This window comes from Gorilla gorilla, chromosome X, assembly GCF_029281585.2.
Source record: "Gorilla gorilla gorilla isolate KB3781 chromosome X, NHGRI_mGorGor1-v2.1_pri, whole genome shotgun sequence".
Classification (NCBI taxonomy): domain Eukaryota; kingdom Metazoa; phylum Chordata; class Mammalia; order Primates; family Hominidae; genus Gorilla; species Gorilla gorilla.
In genome coordinates this window covers 167,606,947-167,630,098 of record NC_073247.2, presented here as the reverse complement: position 1 = coordinate 167,630,098, position 23,152 = coordinate 167,606,947, and the positions used below count along the sequence as shown (strand labels likewise).

Below are 23,152 nucleotides of genomic sequence, written 5' to 3'. Positions count from 1 at the left end.
CAGGAGCTGAGTCCAAAGACATTGTTGGGAGGCCAGAGTCAGGCCTGGAGACACAGCCGGGAGGAAGAGCTGGGCCCAGAGAGGACGCCGGGAGGCTGCAAGTGGGTCTGGAGAGGCCGATTTGAGGAGGCCCAGCCTCCGCCTCCCACATGGCGGCCTCTGCAGGCACAGCTGTTTCTCCTGGTTGCATCTCCCGCCTCCCAGCAAACAAGCTTTTTTGGCTCAGCTCCCGCCTGCGTTTGTACACCCCGAAGTTTCTGCAACCAAGCTCTTCAGACCCACATCCCGCCTCCCAGTACCTGAACAGTCCCAGCTCCGGCTGGAGAACAGAGTCTGTAGGCCCCGCTGTTGCCTCCCAGGGGTGTCTCCAGACCCAGCTCTCGCCCCACAGCGACCTCCCAGGCCCAAGTCCCTGCCTGCCTCACAACAGCCCGCGTGCGACCCTGCTCCTCCCTCACGGTGGCCTGTTGAGGCAGGGGCTCACGCTGACCTCTCTCAGCGTGGGAGGGGCCGGTGTGAGGCAAGGGCTCACGCTGACCTCTCTCAGCGTGGGAGGGGCCGGTGTGAGGCAAGGGCTTACGCTGACCTCTCTCAGCGTGGGAGGGGCCGGTGTGAGGCAAGGGGCTCAGGCTGACCTCTGTCAGCCTGGGAGGGGCCAGTGTGAGGCTAGAGGCTCCCGCTGACCTCTGTCAGCGAGGGAGGGGCCGGTGTGAGGCAAGGGCTCACGCTGACGTCTCTCAGCATGGGAGGGGCCGGTGTGAGGCAAGGGCTCACGCTGACCTCTCTCAGCGTGGGAGGGGCTGGTGTGAGGCAAGGGGTTCACGCTGACCTCTCTCAGCGTGGGAGGGGCCGGTGTGAGGCAAGGGCTCACGCTGACGTCTCTCAGCATGGGAGGGGCCGGTGTGAGGCAAGGGGCTCATGCTGACCTCTCTCAGCGTGGGAGGGGCCGGTGTGAGGCAAGGGCTCACTCTGACCTCTCTCAGCGTGGGAGGGGCCGGTGTGAGGCAAGGGGCTCACGCTGACCTCTCTCAGTGTGGGAGGGGCCGGTGTGAGGTAAGGGGCTCAGGCTGACCTCTGTCAGCGTGGGAGGGGCAGGTGTGAGGCAAGGGGCTCAGGCTGACCTCTCTCAGTGTGGGAGGGGCCGGTGTGAGGCAAGGGCTCACGCTGACCTCTCTCAGCGTCGGAGGGGCCGGTGTGAGGCATGGGGCTCATGCTGACCTCTCTCAGCGTGGGAGGGGCCGGTGTGAGGCATGGGGCTCACACTGACCTCTCTCAGCGTGGGAGGGGCCGGTGTGAGGCAAGGGCTCACGCTGACCTCTCTCAGCGTGGGAGGAGCCAGTGTGTGGCAGGGGATCATGCCTCTGGGCAGGGTACCAGAGGCATGGGCATCAACAGGCCACCGTGAGGGAGGAGCTGGGCCGCACGCGGGCTGCTGGGAGGCAGGCAGGGACTTGGCCCCGGGAGGCCGCCGTGGGGTCAAGAGCTGGGCCTGGAGAGGCCCCTGGGAGGCAAGAGCAGGACCTGCAGAGGCCGTTCTCCAACCATTGCTGGGCCCGTACAGGCCACCGGGCGGCAGGAATTAGGCCCGAAGAACTTGGCTGGAGAAAGTTCAGGGCCCACAAAGGCGGTTGGGAGCTGGGCAGGAGTTGAGCCAAAAGAGCTTGCTTACTTGCTGGGAGGCAGGGCCGGGAGATGCCAACTTCAGGACAACTTGGGCCTGCAGAGGTTGCCGGGAGGCCCAAGCTTGGCGTGGAGGAGCCCACTGACTGGAGACCATTTGGGGCCTGTAGGTGCCATCGGAGGGCAGGAGCTCATCCTGGAGAGGCCACCGTGAGGCCTGACCTGGGCCTGGGGAGCTTGGCTTGAGGAAGCTGTGGGCCGACCAAGGCCGCCAGGAGATGGGTAGGCACTGAGTCCAAAGAGGTTGTTGAGAGGCAGGAGTCGGGCCTGGAGACGCAGCCAGGAAGAGGAGCTTGGCCCAGAGAGGATGCCCGGAGGGTGCAAGTGGGTCTGGAGAGGCTGACTTGAGGAGGTTCTCAGCCCGGAGAGGCCACCGGAAGGGAAAAACTGGGCCTGGAAAGGCTGTTGTGAGGAATGAGCCCCATGGGCCTGAAGAGGCCACTGGCAGGTGGCAGCTGGGTGTGTAGAAGCTGCTGAAAGGTTAGGAGCTTGGCTTAGGCGGTCCACAGTGAGGCAGATGCTGGGCCTGAAGAATCTGCTGTGAGGCAGACGTTGGGACTGTAGAGGCCGACGGGAGGCAGAGGCTGGGCCTGGAGGGGCCACCAAGATGCAGGAGCTGGGCCTGGAGAGGCTGCAAAGAAGCATGAGCTGGGCCTGGTGAGGTCAACTTGAGAAAGCTCAGGGCCTGGAGAGAAGGCTGGGAGGCAGGAGCTGGGTCTAAAGAGGCCATTGTAACGATGGAGCTGTGCCTGTGGAGGCTGTTGTGAGGCAGTAGGCTCATCTGCGGAGACTGCCGTGAGGTAGGGTATGGGCCTAAATAGGCCATTGTGAGTCATGAGCTTGGTCTGTAGAGGCTGACTGGAGAAAGTTCTGGGCCTGGAGAGGCTGCCGGGAGGTAGGAGCTGGGCCAAAAGATTTAAGCACATTTACATTTATTAGGGACTTTATTTCCATTATTACAATATACAATAATATATTTAATATATTAATACAACATATTAATATATAATAAATATACATATTTATTATATATCCAATATATAATAAAATAATTATAGAACTCACCATAATGTAGAATCAGTGGGCGTGTTAAGCTTGTTTTCCTGAAACTGGATGGTCCCACCTGAGCGTGATGGGAGAAAGTGACAGATCAATAGGTATTAGATTCTCATAAGGACAGCGCAACCTAGATCCCTCACATGCATGGTTCACAACAGGGTGCGTTCTCCTATGAGAATCTAATGCTGCTGCTCATCTGAGAAGGTGGAGCTCAGGCGGGAATGTGAGCAAAGGGGAGTGGCTGTAAATACAGACGAAGCTTCCCTCACTCCCTCACTCGACACCACTCACCTCCTGCTGTGTGGCTCCCTACAGCTCCATGGCTCAGGGGTTGGGGACCCCTGCTCAAGTGCATCCAAAGCGACCCTTCCCACACCAGTCTTCATAGTGGTCAAGGGCAGCAACCACTTAGCTCCCAAAGCATGTGCCTCAGCTGGCATTTCATCACAATCAGCAGTAAGTGGTAGCTTGAGTCATTGTGAGGTCACTTCCTGGAAATCACCAGCATCCCATTTCCCACCGGCAAAGAGCTCAGCACTGCCCCCTGGGAAACCAAACCTATGCCCAAATCCCATCTGTGTGGGTTTCTCTCCTGGGACCCTTCCTAACATATTAGTCAGAGTCCAATCAGGAAGCATAAACCACTCAAAAGTTTAAAGTGGTAAAATTTAATACGGAGAATTATTCATTATAACAGGTGAACAGCATAATGAGAGATTGGCTAGCACAAAGTAAAGAGAACTCTAGAGAATACAGGACTAGCCCAGGCCAGGCATGGTGGCTCATGCCTGAAATTCCAGCAATTTGAGAAGCTAATGCAGGAGGATTGCTTAAGGCCAGGAGCTAGAGACCGGTCTGGACAACACAGTGAGACCCTGTCTCTATCCAAAAGAAGAAAAAAGTTAGCTGGGAGTGGTGGTGCACACTTGTAGTCCCAGCTACTCGGAATGCTGAAGTTTGAGCCTGGGAGGTCAAGGCTGCAGCGAGGCATGATTATGCCACTACAGTCCAGCCTGGTGACAGAGCAAGACCCTGTCTCAAAGAACAAAACAACAACAACCGTTTACAGACAGAAAAGAGATAGAGCTAATAAGCTGAGAAAAGATGTTGAAATGTGACAAGTAAAGTAATATGAGGTCTTTTATCTATTTAAAATAATCAAACAAAAAATGACTTACTAAATTATAATACCCTGTGCTGGCAAAGGTGCAGTGAAATGGGCACTTTCTTGTACTATGAGGGGTGTTTAAATTGCGTATAAGCCTTCCAGGGTAAAGCCTGTCAATTTTTTAAAATAATGGAGACAGGGTCTCACCATACTGCCATACTGCCTCCTCCAACTCTTGGCCTCAAGCAATCCTCCTCTCTTAGCCTCCCAAAGTGCTAAGATTATAGCTGGGAGGCACCCAAAACCCTGTCAATTTACATCAAGGGTAATGAGAATGTCCATTCACCATGACTCACAGTAATCTTACTTCTGGGGAGACAATTCAATCTAAACAAAAGGTCATCTGCACACACACAGTAAAAATCTGGGAGTAACTGAAGACAGAGTTGGTAAGTGAAATAAGAAACAGTTCTAAGAAATTAAACTATGATATCAATAGGCACCTGGTATAAAAGGTCAGTTGATGTTAGCTGCTACTTTTTTGTTGTTTTGAGACAGGGTCTCACTCTGTCACCCAGGCTGGAGTGCAGAGGCCTGATCATGACTCACTGCAGTCTCAGCCTCCCTGGGCTCAAGTGATCCTCCCACCTCAGCCTCCCAAGTAGCTGGGACTACAGGAACATGCCACCACACTAGGCTAATTCATGTATTTTTCTGTAGGGATGGTGACTCCCCCTTTGTTTCCAAGGCCTATCGCAAACTCTTGGCCTCAAGCCATCCTCCTGCCTCAGCCTCCCAAAGTGTTGCGATTACCAGTGTGAGCCACCACACCTGGCCAGCTGCTACTTTTAGCAATATTATTATTCCACTCAATTAAAAATTATTATTTTCAAGGCTATGCAACAGTATGTATCCTACAGCGTAATTGTAAAAACATATACAGTCGCCGTCCCTCAGTATACAGAACTAGTTCCAGACCCCATCTCTGCATATACCAAAATCCATGCTTACTCATGTTTCGCTGTCATCCCTCTGGAATCCACGTATACGAAAATTCCAAATATTAGTTGGGCATAGTGTCAAGCACCTGTAGTCTCACCCACGCGGGAGGTTGAGGTGGGAGGATCGCTTCAGCCTGGAAGGTTGAGGCTGCAGTCAGCTGTGATAGCACTACTACACTCCAGCCTTGGACAACAGAGGGAGGCCCTGTCTCAGAAAAAAAAAACAAAATAAAACAGGTTAGAAATTGTAATGAGGTCTGTTGGGCAAAATTCCATATAAGCAAAGTATAAATTAATAAAGCAAATCGTGATAAATTAGTACAATTGACTTTCTGGAACTTCTGACAATAAAAGTAAGGAAAATGCAGAACACAAAGACAGTGAGTAAAAAGAGAAATTAGGAAAGCATTCTACATGTTTAATAGGAAGACACTGGCCATGTTCGTGCAGCAGCAGTATGTCGTGACATGACATAACTTGGAGAGAAGTTAACAGATGAGGAAGTTGATAAAAATCATCAGAGAAGCAAAACACTGGTAGCGACACTCAAGGAAACCATGAAATTTCCATAACTTATGTCAGCAAAGTGGGAATATTGTACAGTGTGTGTTGAAGTTCCTATACAACATTGTTTATCTGCCGTTTGTTTGTTTGTAAGGAATGTATATACTAAAAGTTCTTCTTGCTGTCAAAAGAATGTGTGAATAAGTCATTTTAACTTATTCTTCTGTTTTTCTTTTATCTTCCTGCCATCATCCCACAGCCTTACTTTAGAAATTTTCTCTTTAGAAAATTGAACAAGTGCTCCTTGTGGTGGCACATACCTCTAGGATGGGAGGCAGGGGTGGAAGGGTCACTTGAGGCCATTAGTTTGACACCAGCCTGGCCAACAAAGTGAGACCCCATGTCTACAAAACAATTTAAAAATTAGCCAAGTATCGTCATGTATACCTACAGTCCCAGCTACCTCAACTTACGGAGAAACTTCAGGGCCTGGAGAGAAGGCTGGGAGGCAGGAGCTGGGTCTAAAGAGGCCATTGTAACGATGGAGCTGTGCCTGTGGAGGCTGTTGTGAGGCAGTAGGCTCATCTGCGGAGACTGCCGTGAGGTAGGGTATGGGCCTAAATAGGCCATTGTGAGTCATGAGCTTGGTCTGTAGAGGCTGACTGGAGAAAGTTCTGGGCCTGGAGAGGCTGCCGGGAGGTAGGAGCTGGGCCAAAAGATTTAAGCACATTTACATTTATTAGGGACTTTATTTCCATTATTACAATATACAATAATATATTTAATATATTAATACAACATATTAATATATAATAAATATACATATTTATTATATATCCAATATATAATAAAATAATTATAGAACTCACCATAATGTAGAATCAGTGGGCGTGTTAAGCTTGTTTTCCTGAAACTGGATGGTCCCACCTGAGCGTGATGGGAGAAAGTGACAGATCAATAGGTATTAGATTCTCATAAGGACAGCGCAACCTAGATCCCTCACATGCATGGTTCACAACAGGGTGCGTTCTCCTATGAGAATCTAATGCTGCTGCTCATCTGAGAAGGTGGAGCTCAGGCGGGAATGTGAGCAAAGGGGAGTGGCTGTAAATACAGACGAAGCTTCCCTCACTCCCTCACTCGACACCACTCACCTCCTGCTGTGTGGCTCCCTACAGCTCCATGGCTCAGGGGTTGGGGACCCCTGCTCAAGTGCATCCAAAGCGACCCTTCCCACACCAGTCTTCATAGTGGTCAAGGGCAGCAACCACTTAGCTCCCAAGGCATGTGCCTCAGCTGGCATTTCATCACAATCAGCAGTAAGTGGTAGCTTGAGTCATTGTGAGGTCACTTCCTGGAAATCACCAGCATCCCATTTCCCACCGGCAAAGAGCTCAGCACTGCCCCCTGGGAAACCAAACCTATGCCCAAATCCCATCTGTGTGGGTTTCTCTCCTGGGACCCTTCCTAACATATTAGTCAGAGTCCAATCAGGAAGCATAAACCACTCAAAAGTTTAAAGTGGTAAAATTTAATACGGAGAATTATTCATTATAACAGGTGAACAGCATAATGAGAGATTGGCTAGCACAAAGTAAAGAGAACTCTAGAGAATACAGGACTAGCCCAGGCCAGGCATGGTGGCTCATGCCTGAAATTCCAGCAATTTGAGAAGCTAATGCAGGAGGATTGCTTAAGGCCAGGAGCTAGAGACCGGTCTGGACAACACAGTGAGACCCTGTCTCTATCCAAAAGAAGAAAAAAGTTAGCTGGGAGTGGTGGTGCACACTTGTAGTCCCAGCTACTCGGAATGCTGAAGTTTGAGCCTGGGAGGTCAAGGCTGCAGCGAGGCATGATTATGCCACTACAGTCCAGCCTGGTGACAGAGCAAGACCCTGTCTCAAAGAACAAAACAACAACAACCGTTTACAGACAGAAAAGAGATAGAGCTAATAAGCTGAGAAAAGATGTTGAAATGTGACAAGTAAAGTAATATGAGGTCTTTTATCTATTTAAAATAATCAAACAAAAAATGACTTACTAAATTATAATACCCTGTGCTGGCAAAGGTGCAGTGAAATGGGCACTTTCTTGTACTATGAGGGGTGTTTAAATTGCGTATAAGCCTTCCAGGGTAAAGCCTGTCAATTTTTTAAAATAATGGAGACAGGGTCTCACCATACTGCCATACTGCCTCCTCCAACTCTTGGCCTCAAGCAATCCTCCTCTCTTAGCCTCCCAAAGTGCTAAGATTATAGCTGGGAGGCACCCAAAACCCTGTCAATTTACATCAAGGGTAATGAGAATGTCCATTCACCATGACTCACAGTAATCTTACTTCTGGGGAGACAATTCAATCTAAACAAAAGGTCATCTGCACACACACAGTAAAAATCTGGGAGTAACTGAAGACAGAGTTGGTAAGTGAAATAAGAAACAGTTCTAAGAAATTAAACTATGATATCAATAGGCACCTGGTATAAAAGGTCAGTTGATGTTAGCTGCTACTTTTTTGTTGTTTTGAGACAGGGTCTCACTCTGTCACCCAGGCTGGAGTGCAGAGGCCTGATCATGACTCACTGCAGTCTCAGCCTCCCTGGGCTCAAGTGATCCTCCCACCTCAGCCTCCCAAGTAGCTGGGACTACAGGAACATGCCACCACACTAGGCTAATTCATGTATTTTTCTGTAGGGATGGTGACTCCCCCTTTGTTTCCAAGGCCTATCGCAAACTCTTGGCCTCAAGCCATCCTCCTGCCTCAGCCTCCCAAAGTGTTGCGATTACCAGTGTGAGCCACCACACCTGGCCAGCTGCTACTTTTAGCAATATTATTATTCCACTCAATTAAAAATTATTATTTTCAAGGCTATGCAACAGTATGTATCCTACAGCGTAATTGTAAAAACATATACAGTCGCCGTCCCTCAGTATACAGAACTAGTTCCAGACCCCATCTCTGCATATACCAAAATCCATGCTTACTCATGTTTCGCTGTCATCCCTCTGGAATCCACGTATACGAAAATTCCAAATATTAGTTGGGCATAGTGTCAAGCACCTGTAGTCTCACCCACGCGGGAGGTTGAGGTGGGAGGATCGCTTCAGCCTGGAAGGTTGAGGCTGCAGTCAGCTGTGATAGCACTACTACACTCCAGCCTTGGACAACAGAGGGAGGCCCTGTCTCAGAAAAAAAAAACAAAATAAAACAGGTTAGAAATTGTAATGAGGTCTGTTGGGCAAAATTCCATATAAGCAAAGTATAAATTAATAAAGCAAATCGTGATAAATTAGTACAATTGACTTTCTGGAACTTCTGACAATAAAAGTAAGGAAAATGCAGAACACAAAGACAGTGAGTAAAAAGAGAAATTAGGAAAGCATTCTACATGTTTAATAGGAAGACACTGGCCATGTTCGTGCAGCGGCAGTATGTCGTGACATGACATAACTTGGAGAGAAGTTAACAGATGAGGAAGTTGATAAAAATCATCAGAGAAGCAAAACACTGGTAGCGACACTCAAGGAAACCATGAAATTTCCATAACTTATGTCAGCAAAGTGGGAATATTGTACAGTGTGTGTTGAAGTTCCTATACAACATTGTTTATCTGCCGTTTGTTTGTTTGTAAGGAATGTATATACTAAAAGTTCTTCTTGCTGTCAAAAGAATGTGTGAATAAGTCATTTTAACTTATTCTTCTGTTTTTCTTTTATCTTCCTGCCATCATCCCACAGCCTTACTTTAGAAATTTTCTCTTTAGAAAATTGAACAAGTGCTCCTTGTGGTGGCACATACCTCTAGGATGGGAGGCAGGGGTGGAAGGGTCACTTGAGGCCATTAGTTTGACACCAGCCTGGCCAACAAAGTGAGACCCCATGTCTACAAAACAATTTAAAAATTAGCCAAGTATCGTCATGTATACCTACAGTCCCAGCTACCTCAACTTACGGAGAAACTTCAGGGCCTGGAGAGAAGGCTGGGAGGCAGGAGCTGGGTCTAAAGAGGCCATTGTAACGATGGAGCTGTGCCTGTGGAGGCTGTTGTGAGGCAGTAGGCTCATCTGCGGAGACTGCCGTGAGGTAGGGTATGGGCCTAAATAGGCCATTGTGAGTCATGAGCTTGGTCTGTAGAGGCTGACTGGAGAAAGTTCTGGGCCTGGAGAGGCTGCCGGGAGGTAGGAGCTGGGCCAAAAGATTTAAGCACATTTACATTTATTAGGGACTTTATTTCCATTATTACAATATACAATAATATATTTAATATATTAATACAACATATTAATATATAATAAATATACATATTTATTATATATCCAATATATAATAAAATAATTATAGAACTCACCATAATGTAGAATCAGTGGGCGTGTTAAGCTTGTTTTCCTGAAACTGGATGGTCCCACCTGAGCGTGATGGGAGAAAGTGACAGATCAATAGGTATTAGATTCTCATAAGGACAGCGCAACCTAGATCCCTCACATGCATGGTTCACAACAGGGTGCGTTCTCCTATGAGAATCTAATGCTGCTGCTCATCTGAGAAGGTGGAGCTCAGGCGGGAATGTGAGCAAAGGGGAGTGGCTGTAAATACAGACGAAGCTTCCCTCACTCCCTCACTCGACACCACTCACCTCCTGCTGTGTGGCTCCCTACAGCTCCATGGCTCAGGGGTTGGGGACCCCTGCTCAAGTGCATCCAAAGCGACCCTTCCCACACCAGTCTTCATAGTGGTCAAGGGCAGCAACCACTTAGCTCCCAAGGCATGTGCCTCAGCTGGCATTTCATCACAATCAGCAGTAAGTGGTAGCTTGAGTCATTGTGAGGTCACTTCCTGGAAATCACCAGCATCCCATTTCCCACCGGCAAAGAGCTCAGCACTGCCCCCTGGGAAACCAAACCTATGCCCAAATCCCATCTGTGTGGGTTTCTCTCCTGGGACCCTTCCTAACATATTAGTCAGAGTCCAATCAGGAAGCATAAACCACTCAAAAGTTTAAAGTGGTAAAATTTAATACGGAGAATTATTCATTATAACAGGTGAACAGCATAATGAGAGATTGGCTAGCACAAAGTAAAGAGAACTCTAGAGAATACAGGACTAGCCCAGGCCAGGCATGGTGGCTCATGCCTGAAATTCCAGCAATTTGAGAAGCTAATGCAGGAGGATTGCTTAAGGCCAGGAGCTAGAGACCGGTCTGGACAACACAGTGAGACCCTGTCTCTATCCAAAAGAAGAAAAAAGTTAGCTGGGAGTGGTGGTGCACACTTGTAGTCCCAGCTACTCGGAATGCTGAAGTTTGAGCCTGGGAGGTCAAGGCTGCAGCGAGGCATGATTATGCCACTACAGTCCAGCCTGGTGACAGAGCAAGACCCTGTCTCAAAGAACAAAACAACAACAACCGTTTACAGACAGAAAAGAGATAGAGCTAATAAGCTGAGAAAAGATGTTGAAATGTGACAAGTAAAGTAATATGAGGTCTTTTATCTATTTAAAATAATCAAACAAAAAATGACTTACTAAATTATAATACCCTGTGCTGGCAAAGGTGCAGTGAAATGGGCACTTTCTTGTACTATGAGGGGTGTTTAAATTGCGTATAAGCCTTCCAGGGTAAAGCCTGTCAATTTTTTAAAATAATGGAGACAGGGTCTCACCATACTGCCATACTGCCTCCTCCAACTCTTGGCCTCAAGCAATCCTCCTCTCTTAGCCTCCCAAAGTGCTAAGATTATAGCTGGGAGGCACCCAAAACCCTGTCAATTTACATCAAGGGTAATGAGAATGTCCATTCACCATGACTCACAGTAATCTTACTTCTGGGGAGACAATTCAATCTAAACAAAAGGTCATCTGCACACACACAGTAAAAATCTGGGAGTAACTGAAGACAGAGTTGGTAAGTGAAATAAGAAACAGTTCTAAGAAATTAAACTATGATATCAATAGGCACCTGGTATAAAAGGTCAGTTGATGTTAGCTGCTACTTTTTTGTTGTTTTGAGACAGGGTCTCACTCTGTCACCCAGGCTGGAGTGCAGAGGCCTGATCATGACTCACTGCAGTCTCAGCCTCCCTGGGCTCAAGTGATCCTCCCACCTCAGCCTCCCAAGTAGCTGGGACTACAGGAACATGCCACCACACTAGGCTAATTCATGTATTTTTCTGTAGGGATGGTGACTCCCCCTTTGTTTCCAAGGCCTATCGCAAACTCTTGGCCTCAAGCCATCCTCCTGCCTCAGCCTCCCAAAGTGTTGCGATTACCAGTGTGAGCCACCACACCTGGCCAGCTGCTACTTTTAGCAATATTATTATTCCACTCAATTAAAAATTATTATTTTCAAGGCTATGCAACAGTATGTATCCTACAGCGTAATTGTAAAAACATATACAGTCGCCGTCCCTCAGTATACAGAACTAGTTCCAGACCCCATCTCTGCATATACCAAAATCCATGCTTACTCATGTTTCGCTGTCATCCCTCTGGAATCCACGTATACGAAAATTCCAAATATTAGTTGGGCATAGTGTCAAGCACCTGTAGTCTCACCCACGCGGGAGGTTGAGGTGGGAGGATCGCTTCAGCCTGGAAGGTTGAGGCTGCAGTCAGCTGTGATAGCACTACTACACTCCAGCCTTGGACAACAGAGGGAGGCCCTGTCTCAGAAAAAAAAAACAAAATAAAACAGGTTAGAAATTGTAATGAGGTCTGTTGGGCAAAATTCCATATAAGCAAAGTATAAATTAATAAAGCAAATCGTGATAAATTAGTACAATTGACTTTCTGGAACTTCTGACAATAAAAGTAAGGAAAATGCAGAACACAAAGACAGTGAGTAAAAAGAGAAATTAGGAAAGCATTCTACATGTTTAATAGGAAGACACTGGCCATGTTCGTGCAGCGGCAGTATGTCGTGACATGACATAACTTGGAGAGAAGTTAACAGATGAGGAAGTTGATAAAAATCATCAGAGAAGCAAAACACTGGTAGCGACACTCAAGGAAACCATGAAATTTCCATAACTTATGTCAGCAAAGTGGGAATATTGTACAGTGTGTGTTGAAGTTCCTATACAACATTGTTTATCTGCCGTTTGTTTGTTTGTAAGGAATGTATATACTAAAAGTTCTTCTTGCTGTCAAAAGAATGTGTGAATAAGTCATTTTAACTTATTCTTCTGTTTTTCTTTTATCTTCCTGCCATCATCCCACAGCCTTACTTTAGAAATTTTCTCTTTAGAAAATTGAACAAGTGCTCCTTGTGGTGGCACATACCTCTAGGATGGGAGGCAGGGGTGGAAGGGTCACTTGAGGCCATTAGTTTGACACCAGCCTGGCCAACAAAGTGAGACCCCATGTCTACAAAACAATTTAAAAATTAGCCAAGTATCGTCATGTATACCTACAGTCCCAGCTACCTCAACTTACGGAGAAACTTCAGGGCCTGGAGAGAAGGCTGGGAGGCAGGAGCTGGGTCTAAAGAGGCCATTGTAACGATGGAGCTGTGCCTGTGGAGGCTGTTGTGAGGCAGTAGGCTCATCTGCGGAGACTGCCGTGAGGTAGGGTATGGGCCTAAATAGGCCATTGTGAGTCATGAGCTTGGTCTGTAGAGGCTGACTGGAGAAAGTTCTGGGCCTGGAGAGGCTGCCGGGAGGTAGGAGCTGGGCCAAAAGATTTAAGCACATTTACATTTATTAGGGACTTTATTTCCATTATTACAATATACAATAATATATTTAATATATTAATACAACATATTAATATATAATAAATATACATATTTATTATATATCCAATATATAATAAAATAATTATAGAACTCACCATAATGTAGAATCAGTGGGCGTGTTAAGCTTGTTTTCCTGAAACTGGATGGTCCCACCTGAGCGTGATGGGAGAAAGTGACAGATCAATAGGTATTAGATTCTCATAAGGACAGCGCAACCTAGATCCCTCACATGCATGGTTCACAACAGGGTGCGTTCTCCTATGAGAATCTAATGCTGCTGCTCATCTGAGAAGGTGGAGCTCAGGCGGGAATGTGAGCAAAGGGGAGTGGCTGTAAATACAGACGAAGCTTCCCTCACTCCCTCACTCGACACCACTCACCTCCTGCTGTGTGGCTCCCTACAGCTCCATGGCTCAGGGGTTGGGGACCCCTGCTCAAGTGCATCCAAAGCGACCCTTCCCACACCAGTCTTCATAGTGGTCAAGGGCAGCAACCACTTAGCTCCCAAGGCATGTGCCTCAGCTGGCATTTCATCACAATCAGCAGTAAGTGGTAGCTTGAGTCATTGTGAGGTCACTTCCTGGAAATCACCAGCATCCCATTTCCCACCGGCAAAGAGCTCAGCACTGCCCCCTGGGAAACCAAACCTATGCCCAAATCCCATCTGTGTGGGTTTCTCTCCTGGGACCCTTCCTAACATATTAGTCAGAGTCCAATCAGGAAGCATAAACCACTCAAAAGTTTAAAGTGGTAAAATTTAATACGGAGAATTATTCATTATAACAGGTGAACAGCATAATGAGAGATTGGCTAGCACAAAGTAAAGAGAACTCTAGAGAATACAGGACTAGCCCAGGCCAGGCATGGTGGCTCATGCCTGAAATTCCAGCAATTTGAGAAGCTAATGCAGGAGGATTGCTTAAGGCCAGGAGCTAGAGACCGGTCTGGACAACACAGTGAGACCCTGTCTCTATCCAAAAGAAGAAAAAAGTTAGCTGGGAGTGGTGGTGCACACTTGTAGTCCCAGCTACTCGGAATGCTGAAGTTTGAGCCTGGGAGGTCAAGGCTGCAGCGAGGCATGATTATGCCACTACAGTCCAGCCTGGTGACAGAGCAAGACCCTGTCTCAAAGAACAAAACAACAACAACCGTTTACAGACAGAAAAGAGATAGAGCTAATAAGCTGAGAAAAGATGTTGAAATGTGACAAGTAAAGTAATATGAGGTCTTTTATCTATTTAAAATAATCAAACAAAAAATGACTTACTAAATTATAATACCCTGTGCTGGCAAAGGTGCAGTGAAATGGGCACTTTCTTGTACTATGAGGGGTGTTTAAATTGCGTATAAGCCTTCCAGGGTAAAGCCTGTCAATTTTTTAAAATAATGGAGACAGGGTCTCACCATACTGCCATACTGCCTCCTCCAACTCTTGGCCTCAAGCAATCCTCCTCTCTTAGCCTCCCAAAGTGCTAAGATTATAGCTGGGAGGCACCCAAAACCCTGTCAATTTACATCAAGGGTAATGAGAATGTCCATTCACCATGACTCACAGTAATCTTACTTCTGGGGAGACAATTCAATCTAAACAAAAGGTCATCTGCACACACACAGTAAAAATCTGGGAGTAACTGAAGACAGAGTTGGTAAGTGAAATAAGAAACAGTTCTAAGAAATTAAACTATGATATCAATAGGCACCTGGTATAAAAGGTCAGTTGATGTTAGCTGCTACTTTTTTGTTGTTTTGAGACAGGGTCTCACTCTGTCACCCAGGCTGGAGTGCAGAGGCCTGATCATGACTCACTGCAGTCTCAGCCTCCCTGGGCTCAAGTGATCCTCCCACCTCAGCCTCCCAAGTAGCTGGGACTACAGGAACATGCCACCACACTAGGCTAATTCATGTATTTTTCTGTAGGGATGGTGACTCCCCCTTTGTTTCCAAGGCCTATCGCAAACTCTTGGCCTCAAGCCATCCTCCTGCCTCAGCCTCCCAAAGTGTTGCGATTACCAGTGTGAGCCACCACACCTGGCCAGCTGCTACTTTTAGCAATATTATTATTCCACTCAATTAAAAATTATTATTTTCAAGGCTATGCAACAGTATGTATCCTACAGCGTAATTGTAAAAACATATACAGTCGCCGTCCCTCAGTATACAGAACTAGTTCCAGACCCCATCTCTGCATATACCAAAATCCATGCTTACTCATGTTTCGCTGTCATCCCTCTGGAATCCACGTATACGAAAATTCCAAATATTAGTTGGGCATAGTGTCAAGCACCTGTAGTCTCACCCACGCGGGAGGTTGAGGTGGGAGGATCGCTTCAGCCTGGAAGGTTGAGGCTGCAGTCAGCTGTGATAGCACTACTACACTCCAGCCTTGGACAACAGAGGGAGGCCCTGTCTCAGAAAAAAAAAACAAAATAAAACAGGTTAGAAATTGTAATGAGGTCTGTTGGGCAAAATTCCATATAAGCAAAGTATAAATTAATAAAGCAAATCGTGATAAATTAGTACAATTGACTTTCTGGAACTTCTGACAATAAAAGTAAGGAAAATGCAGAACACAAAGACAGTGAGTAAAAAGAGAAATTAGGAAAGCATTCTACATGTTTAATAGGAAGACACTGGCCATGTTCGTGCAGCGGCAGTATGTCGTGACATGACATAACTTGGAGAGAAGTTAACAGATGAGGAAGTTGATAAAAATCATCAGAGAAGCAAAACACTGGTAGCGACACTCAAGGAAACCATGAAATTTCCATAACTTATGTCAGCAAAGTGGGAATATTGTACAGTGTGTGTTGAAGTTCCTATACAACATTGTTTATCTGCCGTTTGTTTGTTTGTAAGGAATGTATATACTAAAAGTTCTTCTTGCTGTCAAAAGAATGTGTGAATAAGTCATTTTAACTTATTCTTCTGTTTTTCTTTTATCTTCCTGCCATCATCCCACAGCCTTACTTTAGAAATTTTCTCTTTAGAAAATTGAACAAGTGCTCCTTGTGGTGGCACATACCTCTAGGATGGGAGGCAGGGGTGGAAGGGTCACTTGAGGCCATTAGTTTGACACCAGCCTGGCCAACAAAGTGAGACCCCATGTCTACAAAACAATTTAAAAATTAGCCAAGTATCGTCATGTATACCTACAGTCCCAGCTACCTCAACTTACGGAGAAACTTCAGGGCCTGGAGAGAAGGCTGGGAGGCAGGAGCTGGGTCTAAAGAGGCCATTGTAACGATGGAGCTGTGCCTGTGGAGGCTGTTGTGAGGCAGTAGGCTCATCTGCGGAGACTGCCGTGAGGTAGGGTATGGGCCTAAATAGGCCATTGTGAGTCATGAGCTTGGTCTGTAGAGGCTGACTGGAGAGAGTTCTGGGCCTGGCGAGGTTGCCGGGAGGCACGAGCTGGGCCAAAAGATTTAAGCACATTTACATTTATTAGGCACTTCATTTCCATTATTACACTGTAATATATAATAAAATAATTATAGAACTCACCATAATGTAGAATCAGTGGGCGTGTTAAGCTTGTTTTCCTGAAACTGGATGGTCCCACCTGAGCATGATGGGAGAAAGTGACAGATCAATAGGTATTAGATTCTCATAAGGACAGCACAACTTAGATCCCGCACATGCCCAGTTCACAACAGGGTGCGTTCTCCTATGAGAATCTAATGCTGCTGCTCATCTGAGAAGGTAGAGCTCAGGCGGGAATGTGAGCAAAGGGGAGTGGCTGTAAATACAGACGAAGCTTCCCTCACTCCCTCACTCGACACCACTCACTTCCTGCTGTGTGGCTCCCTACGGCTCCATGGCTCAGGGGTTGGGGACCCCTGCTCAAGTGCATCCAAAGCGACCCTTCCCACACCAGTCTTCACAGTGGTCAAGGGCAGCAACCACTTAGCTCCCAAGGCATGTGCCTCAGCTGGCATTTCATCACAATCAACAGTAAGAGGTAGCTTGAGTCACTGTGAGGTCACCTACTGGAAATCACCAGCATCCCATTTCCCATTGGCAGAGAGCTCAACACTGCCCGCTGGGAAACCAAACCTATGCCTAAATCCCATCTGTGTGGGTTTACCTCCTGGGATCCTTCCTAACATATTAGTCAGAGTCCAATCAGGAAGCATAAACCACTCAAAAGTTTAAAGTGGTAAAATTTAATACGGAGAATTATTCATTATAACAGGTGAACAGCATAATGAGTGATTGGCTAGCACAAAGTAAAGAGAACTCTAGAGAATATGGGACTAGCCCAGGCCAGGCATGGTGGCTCATGCCTGAAATTCCAGCAATTTGAGAAGCTAATGCAGGAGGATTGCTTAAGGCCAGGAGCTAGAGACCGGTCTGGACAACACAGTGAGAACATGTCTCCATCCAAAAGAAGAAAAAAGTTAGCTGGGAGTGGTGGTGCACACTTGTAGTCCCAGCTACTCGGAATGCTGAAGTTTGAGCCTGGGAGGTCAAGGCTGCAGCGAGGCATGATTATGCCACTACAGTCCAGCCTGGTGACAGAGCAAGACCCTGTCTCAAAGAACAAAACAGCAACAACCATTTACAGACAGAAAAGGAATAGAGCCAATAAGCTGAGGAAAGATGTTGAAATGTGACAAGTAAAGTAACATGAGGTCTTTTGTCTATTTAAAATAATCAAACAAAAAATGACTTACTAAATTATAATACCCTGTGCTGGCAAAGGTGCAATGAAATGGGCACTTTCTTATATTATGAGGGGTGTTTAAATTGTGTATAAGCCTTCCCGGGTAAAGCCTGTCAATTTTTTAAAATAATGGAGACAGGGTCTCACCATACTGCCATACTGCCTCCTCCAACTCTTGGCCTCAAGCAATCCTCCTCTCTTAGCCTCCCAAAGTGCTAAGATTATAGCTGGGAGGCACCCAAAACCCTGTCAATTTACATCAAGGGTAATGAGAATGTCCATTCACCATGTCTCACAGTAATCTTACTTCTGGGGAGACAATTCAATCTAAACAAAAGGTCATCTGCACAAACACAGTAAAGATCTGGGAGTAACAGAAGACAGAGTTGGTAAGTGAAATAAGAAACAGTTCTAAGAAATTAAACTATGATATCAATAGGCACCTGGTATAAAAGGTCAGTTGATGTTAGCTGCTACTTTTTTGTTGAGACAGGGTCTCACTCTGTCACCCAGGCTGGAGTGCAGAGGCCTGATCATGACTCACTGCAGTCTCAGCCTCCCTGGGCTCAAGTGATCCTCCCACCTCAGCCTCCCAAGTAGCTGGGACTACAGGAACATGCCACCACACTAGGCTAATTCATGTATTTTTCTGTAGGGATGGTGACTCCCCCTTTGTTTCCAAGGCCTATCGCAAACTCTTGGCCTCAAGCCATCCTCCTGCCTCAGCCTCCCAAAGTGTTGCGATTACCAGTGTGAGCCACCACACCTGGCCAGCTGCTACTTTTAGCAATATTATTATTCCACTCAATTAAAAATTATTATTTTCAAGGCTATGCAACAGTATGTATCCTACAGCGTAATTGTAAAAACATATACAGTCGTCGTCCCTCAGTATACAGAATTAGTTCTAGCCCCCCATCTCTGCATATACCAAAATCCATGCTTACTCACGTTTCGCTGTCACCCCTCTGGAATCCACGTATACGAAAATTCCAAATATTAGTTGGGCATAGTGTCAAGCACCTGTAGTCTCACCCACGTGGGAGTTTGAGGTGGGAGGATCGCTTCAGCCTGGAAGGTTGAGGCTGCAGTCAGCTGCGATAGCACTACTACATTCCAGCCTTGGACAACAGAGGGAGACCCTGTCTCAGAAAGAAAACAAAATAAAACAGGTTGGAAATTGTAATCTAACCCTAACCCTAACGCCTTAACCCTAACCTTAACCCTAACCCTAACCCTTCCCTAACCCTAAACCTAACCCAAAACCATAACCCTAACCCCTACCTCCCAACCCCTACACTAACCCTAACCCCTAACCCCGAACGCTAACACCAAACCCTAACCCTAACCCTAACCCTAACCCCTAACCCCTAACCCTAACCCTAACCCTAACCCCTAACCCCTAACCCCTAACCCTAACCCTAACCCTAACCCCTAACCCGGACCCGGACCCGGACCCGGACCCGGACCCAGACCCTGACCCGGACCCGGACCCGGACCCTGACCCTGACCCTGACCTTGACCCTGACCCTCACCCTGACCCTGACCCTCACCCTGACCCTCACCCTCACCCTCACCCTCACCCTCTCACCCTGACCCTCACCCTCTCACCCTGACCCTCACCCTCACCCTGACCCTCACCCTCACCCTGACCCTCACCCTCACCCTCACCCTGACCCTCACCCTGACCCTAACCCGCACCCTGACCCTAACCCGCACCCTGATCCTGACCCTGACCCTGACCCGACCCGACCCTGACCCTGACCCCTGACCCTGACCCTGACCCCTGACCCTGACCCTGACCCTGACCCCTAACCCTGAACCCTAACCCTGACCCTGACCCTGACCCTGACCGTAACCTGCGCCTCCTGGGTTCAAGCAATCCTCCTGCCTCAGCCTCCTGAGTAGCTGGGATTACAGGCACGTGCCACCATGCCCAGCTAATTTTTGTATTTTTTGTATACACGAGGTTTCACCATGTTAGCCAGGCTGGTCTCAAACTCTGGACCGCAAGTGATCTGCCCGCCTCAGACTCCCAAAATGCTGGGATTACAGGCATGAACTGGCCATCTTCTTTGCTTGCTTGCTCCATGAGTTCCGATCAAGGCATGGGATGGTGGGCTCCATTTCAGTCGTAATTTCCAAAATCCACAGCCTGGAAAAATCTAGATGCTGATTTTCAGAGACTCCCCATGGCTGCCGCAAGGGGGCGCACGGCCCCTGGCAACTCGGGGCACCGCGCACGCACCGTGTCTCATCCACACAGCCGCAGTCACTTTGCAGCCACTATGAGGACTGAGCTTCCTCTCCCCAGGACCCGCATGGGAGAGGCCGCGGCTTCGAGACACCTGGGGACACCTGGGGACACCTGGGGCGGCATCCGCGGTGAGGACTGGGAGACGCTGCTGCATCTCCGGGACACCTGGGGCCGAGGCCAAGGTGAGGAAAAGGCTTCCCGCCCCCGCTGTGAGTGCGGCTGAGCGAGCGCGGCTGCATTTCCCGTCATGCAGTTTGTAGCAGGACCTCACTTTGTAGGAGATTCCCTTCATGGAGGCTTGGGCGGGTCACCCCCAGCGCAGGCCAAGATGCAGGTTACGGATGTGAGTTTCTTTCTGGGAAGAGACCCTGGTACCGGGAGAGGAGGAAGAACGCGGAGACACTGTTGGGAGATCAGCCTGAGGCCGAGGAAACAGGCCCCCAGGATCAGTGCTGGATGTTTGTTTTTGATTTTGTTTTTGGCTTTTTGGTTTTTTTTTGAGAGGCGTCTCGCTCTGTCACCCAGGCTGGAGGGCAGTGGCACGATCTCCGCTGACTGCAACCTCTGCCTCCCTGGTTCAAGCGATTCTCCTACCTCAGCCTCCCAAAGCTGGCACTACAGGAGCACGCCACCACGTCCAGCTAATTTTTATTTGTTTTGTAGAGACGGGGTTTCACCACGTTGACCAGGATGATCTCAATCTCCTGACCTCGTGATCTGCCCGCCTCGGCCTCCCAAAGTGCTGGGATTACAGGTGTGAGCCACCATGCCCTGCCCTCTTTCTTTTTGAGAGGAAGCCTCACTCTGTCGACTAGGTTGGAGTGCAGGTGTGCAATCTCTGCTCACTGCAACCTCCGCTTCCTGGGCTCAAGCGATTCTCCTCCTTCAGCCTCCCAAGTAGCTGGGACTACAGGCGTGCGCCACGGCGCCCAGCTAATTTTTTTTTTTTTTTTTTTGTATTTTTAGTAGAGATGGGGGTTTCACCATGTTGGCCAGGTTGGTCTCGAACTCATTGAGCTCAAATGATCCTCCTGCCTCGGCCTCCTAAAGTGCTGGGATTACAGGCGTGAACTGGCCATCTTCTTTGCTTGCTGTCTCCATGGGTTTCGGTCAGGGCACGGGATGGTGGGCTCCATTTCAGTTGAAATTTCCAAAATCACGGCATGGAAAAATCCAAACGCTAATTTTCAGGGATTCTCCACGGCTGCCATTAGGGGGCCCGGCCAAACCCGGAACGCCATGGTAGAACTGCATCTGAACCGTACAGCGGCATCCCTGGGCGTGAGGACTGTGAGGACGGAGTTTTCTCTCCTCAGGACCCACCCAGGAGGGGCCACGGCTTCAAGACACCTGGGGACACCTGGGGACACGTCCGCGATGAGGACATCTCTGGGACACCTGGGGCTGCATCTCCGGGACACCTGGGGCTGACCCTGGTACCGGGAGAGGAGGAGGAACACGGAGACGCCCTTGTGAGGTCGGGGACCAGCAGGCACCACAGTCTAAGGCCAATGAAACAGGCGCCCCTGGATTAGTGCTCGGTGTTTGTTTTGTTTTGTTTTCTTTTGAGAAGGAGTTTCGCTCTTGCTCCCCAGGCTGGAGTGCGAGGTCGCGATCTCGGCTCACTGCAACCTCTGCCTCCCGGGTTCAAGCGATTCTCCTGCCTCGGCCTCCCGAGTAGCTGGGATTACAGTCATGCGCCATCACGCCCGGCTAATTTTGTAGTTTTAGTAGAGACGGGGTTTCTCCATGTTGATCAGGCTGGTCTCGAACTCCTGACCTCAGGTGATCCGCCCACCTCGGCCTCCCACAGTGCTGGAATTACAGGCATGAGCCACTGCGCCCGGCCAGTGCTTTGTGTATTAAGGCTGTTTTGTTAACGCAGTGGAAACAACACAGGAAATGGAAAAGCAGGCACATTATCATTCTCAGGCCACTGCATTTAGCCTGGGCGACAGAGCGAGACCTTGTCTCAAAAAACAAATGAAAACAAAAACAAACCATTTTGTGTGTCTAATGGAAGTGACCTCGTCAACAACAGTCTTTTGTTGAGAAAGTCTGTTTAATTGGCAGTGTATTTGTAATGGTACATAAAATGACGTCTGCGTATCAAGCTTTGATATTATACCATAAAATTACTTGAAGAAAGTCACTACTCTTTTTTTTTCCTTTACCTTGACCATTTTAAATAAAATCATATTTCATTAAGGTTAGTTAATACTGAGCTGTAAATATGTATGGTCCTGGGGTCTTTTTTTCTTTTCCTTTTTTTTTTTTTTTTTTGAAACGGAGTCTCGCTCTGTCTCCCAGGCTGGAGTGCAGTGGCGCAATCTCGGCTCACCGCAACCTCCACCTCCTGGGTTTGAGCAATTCTCTGCCTCAGCCTCCTAAGTAGCTGGGATTATAGGCACTTACCACCATGCCTGGCTAATTTTGTGTGTGTGTGTGTGTTTTTAGTAGAGATGGGGTTTCACCATCTTGGCCAGGCTTGTATTGAACTCCTGACCTCGTGATCCACCCACCTCAGCCTCCCAAAGTGCTGGGATTACAGACATGCACCACTGCTCCTGGCCTCTTTTCTTTTTTTGACATGGAGTCTCACTTTGTTGCCCAGGCTGGAGTGCAGTGGCGTGATCTCGGCTCACTGCAACCTCTGCCTCCCGGATTCAAGTGATTCTCCTACTTCAGCCTCCCGAGTAGCTGGGATTACAGGCCTGAACCACCATGCCCAGCTAATTATTTTTGGTTTTTTTTCATAGAGATAGGGTTTTGCCATGTTGCCCAGACTGGTCTCAAACTTCTGGGCTCAAGCAGTCTGCTTGCCTCAGCCTCTCAAAGTGCTGGGATTACAGGCATGAGCCACCACGCCTGGCCTGTCTCATTCCAATAAGGAATTATTAGCTTTTTCTGAGCACCACTGTGTGCAGGTGTCTTGCTCAGGTGAACTCACAGCAGTCTGCTAGGTATGGCTAGCGCCCTGTGCAGAGGGGAGGGCCAGGCTTAGGTGACTGAGTGACTCACCTACAAATTACACAGCCTCCAGTGGCTTCACACTCAGGTTCCAGCCCAGAACCAGCTCTCCAGGGCCCACTCAGGGAAAGTTTATGAGTTGAATGAAGACGTGTCCAGGCCACACAGGAGAGGCATCCCAATT

The 23,152-nt window shown here is 48.0% G+C and overlaps 1 long non-coding RNA gene across 3 annotated transcripts; it reads right to left on the bottom strand.

The window, feature by feature from the left end:
* Positions 1 to 696: 696 nt before the first annotated feature.
* LOC129530138 (uncharacterized) lies at positions 697 to 18,948 on the bottom strand. 3 transcript variants are annotated; one of them, XR_010132605.1, is made up of 12 exons: positions 18,693 to 18,948; positions 16,580 to 16,637; positions 16,254 to 16,486; positions 15,287 to 15,481; positions 13,174 to 13,231; positions 12,778 to 13,010; positions 9,698 to 9,755; positions 9,302 to 9,534; positions 6,222 to 6,279; positions 5,826 to 6,058; positions 2,746 to 2,803; positions 697 to 2,582 (listed from the first exon to the last, which is right to left on the bottom strand). It is a non-coding gene; the product is annotated as an uncharacterized lncRNA (long non-coding RNA). The 3 variants fall into 3 exon arrangements; XR_010132603.1 differs by lacking the exon at positions 15,287 to 15,481 and having other exon boundaries at positions 1,232 to 2,582; positions 18,693 to 18,944; XR_010132604.1 differs by lacking the exons at positions 15,287 to 15,481; positions 18,693 to 18,948 and having other exon boundaries at positions 1,232 to 2,582; positions 16,580 to 16,675.
* Between the last annotated feature and the right edge of the window lie 4,204 nt (positions 18,949 to 23,152).